General features: G+C 48.1%; 1 long non-coding RNA gene across 1 annotated transcript; it reads left to right on the plus strand.

Annotated features, from left to right (window-relative positions):
• Positions 1 to 943: 943 nt before the first annotated feature.
• Positions 944 to 6,342, plus strand: LOC141474038 (uncharacterized). Its single transcript, XR_012463614.1, has 4 exons — positions 944 to 1,252; positions 3,738 to 3,789; positions 4,271 to 4,443; positions 5,486 to 6,342. It is a non-coding gene; the product is annotated as an uncharacterized lncRNA (long non-coding RNA).
• Positions 6,343 to 6,991: the final 649 nt, after the last annotated feature.

Consider the following 6,991-nt stretch of genomic DNA (forward strand, 5'->3'; position numbering starts at 1 on the left):
AGGAGGAGGGGGGAATAGCTCCTAAAAATAAATATATGCCTTAATTCTCCATGCGGTCAAACCTTCCCTCACAGGCCAAGCCGGGGGGGGGGGGCTTTAATCTCCTTTATCGGATTGCCTCGTCCGCGGCTGAATCTTGCTGAGGCGACCGGCTTCTCCCCGGCGTTTTACGGGCACCACGTTTTTGTGGAGAACGAGAGAAATAAGTAATAAAAGGGAGGGTATTTGCCTCATAGAAGGGGTAGGAGGAGGAGGCTAGGGGCTGCCCCTCACGCCTCCACAGCGCCGCCTCGCCCATGCTAAGGCAGGAGCTCCCCCTCACCCCCGCCTCCCGCTCCACAAAATGGCCGCCCGGCGGGGCTGGGGCCAGCGGCGCCTAGGCGACAAAATGGCGCCGGGCGGGCAGCGAGGGGGAAGGACGGATGAGGGGCGGCTATGGGAGGCCGGGGCGGCCAGCGTGGGCTTCAGCCGTGCCAGGAGCACGGCGCAGGGGCTCCTCCTGATGTGCGTATCCCCTCCAGCCGGGCAGCGAAAACGCTGGGGGTGAAACTTGACCTTCCCCCCCTCTCCCCCCCCGACATTTTTTTTTTTTTTTCCCCCGCCGCTTTGGCAAAAGGATGGGAAAATGCCCAGAAATGCGCATTCCCACTCGGCCACGGGGGTGGCGGAGGCCTCGGCCTCCCCCCTGCCGCCTCAGGCGCCATCGCTGCCTCAGGGCCCCCCCCCCGCCTCCCGGGCACCATCATCCCCTCAGTCCCCTCACGGCGCAGCTCCCCGGCACCGACCCCTGAAATGTTCTGTTTTTTTCCTCATAGCGTGAAGATTTTTGGCCCAGAATTGCTCTTTCCACGCGCCCCCCCGCCCCCCATCATCACCGCACGCACCCCGAGGTGGGTAGTTTTATGCTTAATTCTTTCTCTTCCACCTCTTTTCTCCTTCGCAGGGGTTGAAGCCACCACCTCCCGCTCTCCTCACGGCGTGGAAAATACCCAAACGCGCTTAAGAAAAAAAACAAACCCAAAACAACAAACCACCAGAACACCCGAGGATTGATTTATCTTCAGAGCTGGAATGGCGCGGGGAAGAAACCATCGCCGCTTGTTTTGCTCCCCACGACAACCTGCCCGCCATTCCATTAATTAAAAGCATATACTTGGTGTGCTCAGAGGTGGCAATACCGTAAAAAAAAAAAAAAAATTAAAAAAAATACCCGGTAACATCCAAATGCTCGTTGTTGGAGACTGCAGCCAAGGTACCACGTATGCTTTGCTTTTTTTTTTTTTTTTTTTAACGTTTCCTTACCTTTTTTCCATATGACAGTGTTGTTACAGGCTACGTTATAACATTGTCTCTTCTTTGTTAAAAACCACATGTCTAAAATACTTCTGTTTTTTCCTAGAATTACAGATTTAGGCCCATACAGATGCTTTTTATTTCTACATACATAGAAACATTGCTATATATTTACTGCATATTTCTATATATATACGTATCTCCTTTTTCCAGGGACTTACAGATTAGAAAAGAAACCCGCACACCTAAACCACTATGATTTAATTGTATAAAATCACTATAAGCTTGGCCCGAATATGTTTGATTATATATATATATATATTACCTTTGTTTTCCTCCATTGGCTTTCTACTACAATATATCCTAAAAGCAGGAGAAAAAAATGCCAGGAAAAAAAAAAAAGGAACAAAAAGAACAAAAAGCAACCCATCTCTTTTTTACAGTCCGTGGTGGAAATTTGTGCCTGAATGTTTTATTTGTTCCACAGAGATGTAGATTTTCCTTGGGAGATTTGGGGAGGATGGTTTGGTTTTGGTTTTGTTTGTTTTTTTTTAAATTAAAAGTAGAAAAAAAAAAAATACACCCAGAAAAACACAGTAAAAGAGAACCAAAAAGAAAAAAAAAATAAAAAGCACACAAAACCAGACCCCAGTAACTGAAGCTGCAAATGCAATCACATAGTCCGGACCAGACAATTCATTGCAACAAAACGAGAGGACAGATTAGTTCAAACTGCAATGGCTTTGCTGTAGATCCGGGAGGAGGGATCAGCTCCTTTATCCCACCATCGAGCGCTCCAAACACCACCATTATTTTATTTTTTTTTAATTTTTTTTTTTTGTGCTTTGTGTTGGGGCGTTTTATTTAAATCCGAGCAGGTGGCAAAACCCCGCCGAGCCGGGGCTGCCGATTTTTATATATATATTTTTTTTTCCTTCCCCTGCGCGCACCCCATCCTTGTGCAATCCTCTCCCGTTTATTATGTGCTCTACTGCTCTCTGTTTTTTTTCTCCCCCTCTGCGGGTATAAAGGTTTCTCTCCTCTCCCCGGCTCGGCTGCTTATTCCAGAAGTTTCTACGGGGGAGGGGAGCACCCACTGCGGAGCCTTTGCCGCAGCGAGGAGGAGGAGGATGCAGAGGATGCACCACCTCTCCCTGGCTGCTAGTTCTTTTCCAAGCCTCTCCCCCTAGCTAGATTTCCCCATCCTCGAAAAGGTTGCTGGGAGGTGTTTGCAGGGTGTTTTTTTTTTTTATTTATTTTTAATTTTTTTTTTTTTTTTTAATAAATTAAAAGCAGAGCTGTCTCCCACTGGAGATGGATGAGGCCGGGCTGGCAGCGACGGGGGGGCCGCAGCCGTAGCGAGGGTCCCCATGGCAGAAGTGACCTTTCCCAGGCGGTGGGAGGGAGGATTCTCCCCCCCTGCCCCGACATGCTCCCGCTTGGAATTCATTTTAAATAGCAGGGTTTTGTTTTTTGTTTTTTGGTGTTTTTTTTTTTTTTTTTTTGTTCTTTCTCCCCTCCCCTTCACGAACAGCTTGCTCTTTCAGTGATTTTTTTTTTTTTTTTTTCCTTGGTAGCCTGTGGGTTGAAGCTTCCTCATGATCTTTTTTTTTTGTGTGTGTGTGTGTGTTTTGAATTGCGTTTTAAAATTGCCCAGCTGGAGACAAGTCTTGATTAGAGCTGGAACAATAGCTCCATTTTATTAATAATGGGAAGGATTTACAATCCTACAGCACCTTCCTTGGAAGGCTTTCAAAATCATTTGCAAACACTCACAAATTTTAAGATTTCACAGCCCTCAGCTGTGAGGTGGGTAAGTATTTTCATGGTGCCACCACCAAAAAAATCACGTCGGTGGCAAATCTCTGTTTCAGAGTGCTTAAAAAGATGACAAATTCGGTGAGTTTTAGCGGCTGCAAAGCTGAGGGGAGGCAGGGGGGTTGGTGAGTGGGGGCTGGCTATAAGCTGTAACCTAAATTTGTTCTGTGTTCTCTGTAAATACAGCGTATTTTGCTGCGTCCTGGGAAACTGGGCTGTTATTTCTCCACAGCTGACCCTTCCCTCTTGCTCTTGCGAAGCTGTAGACTTGCCTGCTTGTCAGTAAACATCTGCTTATAGATTTTTATTATTTTTTTTTTTTAATCCATTACTTCTTTGTAGTCCCCGAGCGACCTCCTCTAGTGCTGGCTGTGCCGTGGTTTGACCGCAGCTTTGCATTAAAGCAGGTTTGCTGGTGCTGATGTGTCTCCCTGCCAGGCAGTGACCTTGCTGGAGGGGGACAGAGCCCACCGAGCTAATGCAGATGCTCCTCTTCCATCACCAACCCCCCCCACACCCCGCTTTTTTTCCAGCCCATCCCTTACCCGACCCTGGGTGTTGAAATATTATGGGTGAAAGCTGTCTTACGCCTTACATATAATTTTTTTTTTTTTTTTCCTTCCCAGGGAAATAGAGAATTGTTTGTCTGACCCCTCTTCGCAGCAGATAACCTCCTTTGTAAGTGTTGTAGCCGCGCAGGGATGTCGGAGCCGGCTGGGCAGTGGGATCTGGCCTGGGTTGTGTAAGCGTGTGTCGCACACGGGCCACAGAAACCCACAATGTTTCTGTGGTTACCGCTGTCTGGAGAAGCATGAGCAGGTCCCAGGGCTTTCCCTTCCCACCGCTTACTAGTTCACAAAAAGTGAAGGCTGGTGCTTCTGGAAAAAGCTCTGCCTCGTGGCCTTTAAAAAAAAAAAATAAAGAAAAACTGCTGTGGATTAGTCATGCTTATTTTTAAAGGAAGCTGTGTTTGCCAGCCCTATCTGTGTAACGCGTGTGAGATATTCACCATTAGCTGTATTTGCGAGGGCTGGTAACGCGCTCTGGTCACTGTGCTTTGGAGCAGTGCCACCGAGGCTCCCTCGAGCTGCTGCTGGCAGGTGGAAAAAAACTGACAATCCAGCTTTTCATAACCTTTCCTTCCATTTTTCTTTTTCAGTGCCGGTATCTCTGCGTTGGCAGGTGTGGAAATGTGGAAATTTGTAGGAACGCTAAGCGAGGACGGATGAGCTGTCTTCTGGAGGCGCTTCCAACTCCAGAGAAGAAACCCTGATGATTTATATTTCTTTTTCTTGCCTGTGGTAGCTTTTACCCTGAGCTCCACTGTCTCTTGTGAGTTTGATCCTTTTGGATGCTAAAAACGGTACCGTTTTTAAACCTTGGTGGTTTTTTCCCTTCCCTGTGGTCACTGAGAAGAGGGAGCGGTGCAATTAAAAGAGTGTAGGGAAGGACAACTCCCTCCCCCTTTCCCCTTTCAAAAAAAAACCCCTTCCAGAGTTGTGTGCTCCTGAACTGCTGCATAGGCAGAAAACATACAATGCCGTTGTCAGCATTGTGCTGAAGTGTGGCACGTTTAAAAAAAAAAAAGGAAAAAAAAAAAAAACTATACACAAAAGGGGTGGGGAGAATGGGAGCCTCCAGGGAGTAAAACTGTGGGGCCCCTTTCCCTACACGTGATAGTGTATTACTCCTAATTTTGCTCAGGCAAAGGGCTGACGTTGGAGGGAGTGCTGCGATGGATGTAAATTGAGTTGGTGAAGATCAGAGTCCTCTTGAACTTGCTCCTGTGAGATGCTGCTGGTTTATTACTCGATTCCTCAAAGCCCTGCTCGCTCACCGGGCAGAAGGAAAACGCTTCCTTACCGGCTGCAGTTCCTTTTGTTGTATGGCAAAAGGTAATAAAAAGCACCTGGCGCTGGTCTCTCCTCGGTCACATGTAACTTCAAGGCGCAGAGCCCTCGAAGGCGCGCGAGGAGTGTTAGGTACCGGCGCCTTCTCGTTAGCCTCCCTTAATGAGAATATTGGCCTGGGTGTTGGGTGGATGCCTCTGGCTGACCAGCAGATAGGCCCTGCCCTGCTAAACTGGAGCAACACCTTATGAGAAACGCGGTGATTTCCCTGCCAGCAAGGCAGTCCAGTTGCTGATTTGTAGCACAGCTCTGACTTTATGCTTTCCTGGCCCCAAAGAAACGTAGCGGAGGGTAAGTATGAAGTGTCCTGGCCAGATTTCCTCTTGTCCTCCCTGCGGTGCGGAGCTAGGGAAAGCTGGCGTGTGGTGTATGTGAAAATCGCCAGTAGCTCCTGTGCCTGAAGCCTCATCTATACTTGAAATAACCCAGCGTGGATGGGGATATTAATTTTATTTTCTCATTAGGGATGCGTTGGTTTGGAGAAACGCCTCGTGCTCGTCAGAGGCCTTCGCTGGCATGAAGGTGCGGTGGACCATAAGCTTGGCTGGTTGGGATGTTTCCACGTTTTTTCAGGTTGGCACACCCCGTGGGACTCGGAATTCCTCTTTTTTTTTTGGCAGTTTAAGACAAACGAGTGAGAATTACCTGAACTTTTACCACCCTCTGCTCTGGACTGAAGAGTTACTAGAAAGAACTCCGTCCGCGAGGTTTCCAAGCTAAACAAAACCTGAATTTCCGGTGCCAAAAAGCCAGCGAGTGATAGAAACCTCCGCGCCTCCTCCGTAAGGGGGGGAAACTGTGGGCTTTCAAGCTTTCCTATTTTCCCAAAGAGTTAAAAAGCTGCATCGGGAGATCTGAGGAGGTAAAATAGAAGCCAAAACTTGCCCAGAAACCGTTCTCCTGCACCGGGTTCCTGGAGAGGTTTCTGAGCGCAGCAAATCTTGATGTACAAGTGTTTTTGGTTTTTTTTTCTCTGAAGGGAAAGAGCGATAACGGCGCAAACGTGGGTTCAGGCTGCTCCGTTTAAAACATCGTCCGGTTGCTTCGGTATCAAAACGGTGTTTGGCGAAACACAAGCTGTGGTGGTGGCTGCCCTGGTGTTTGTTTTGCCCATCCATGCGATGGGGAACGTGGGGAAGAGCAGCCTCCAGCTCACGGATTTGGGCTGGGGGGTGTGTGTGTGTGTTAAACCCTCATCCTTCATCACCCCCAGCGCAATTTCTGTGATTTTTCCTGGGCATTTCACGCAGGGCCTTTATGTAGAAATAACGCAACAATTGGGTGTTAAAAATGGCAAAATACAGGATGTGGTGATCCATCCAGTCCTAGGGGATTTATATCCTTTGCAGGTGTCGTGTTTGGGTATGAAATCATGTGGGGCTGGCGCTTTTTGGTTTGGTTTTCTTTGGTTTTCCCCTAAAAGGTACTGTTTTGCAGCCTGGAAGACCAAAGTCCTCTCTGTCTAGCTGACGAAATGCCCTGCGTTTGGGAAAGGCCCTTGTGAGGTGAGCAGGTACAGCTCGGTAGGTGGCTGCATGCAAGTTGGGGGACAAGACAGAAACTGCCATGGTGATGTTCCTATTTTTTCCCAACAACAGGCCAAAAAAAAGGTATTAATTCTAATATATCTACTATACTTTAAGCTATTTCGCAGCCCTGTGAGGGCACACAGTGTTTAGGTTGTGTGGTTTAGCAATCGCACTCTCTCTGCTGCTGAAGAAACGTCTGGTTTTGTGTGGGAAAGTACTTTGAAAAAAGAAGTGGGCTTTTATATATATTTATAAAAATGGGTTGAGTTGCCCTGGTGAGGCCCCATCTGGAGCACTGGGACCAGTTCTGAGCTCCCCAGTTCCAGAAGGACAGGGAACTGCTGGAGAGGGTACAGCAGAGGGCTACGAAGATGATGAGGGGCCTGGAGCATCTCTCTTAGGAGGAAAGGCTGAGGGACTTGGGTGTGTTCAGCCTGGAGA

Source organism: Numenius arquata, chromosome 20 (genome assembly GCF_964106895.1).
Source record: "Numenius arquata chromosome 20, bNumArq3.hap1.1, whole genome shotgun sequence".
Classification (NCBI taxonomy): Eukaryota; Metazoa; Chordata; class Aves; order Charadriiformes; family Scolopacidae; genus Numenius; species Numenius arquata.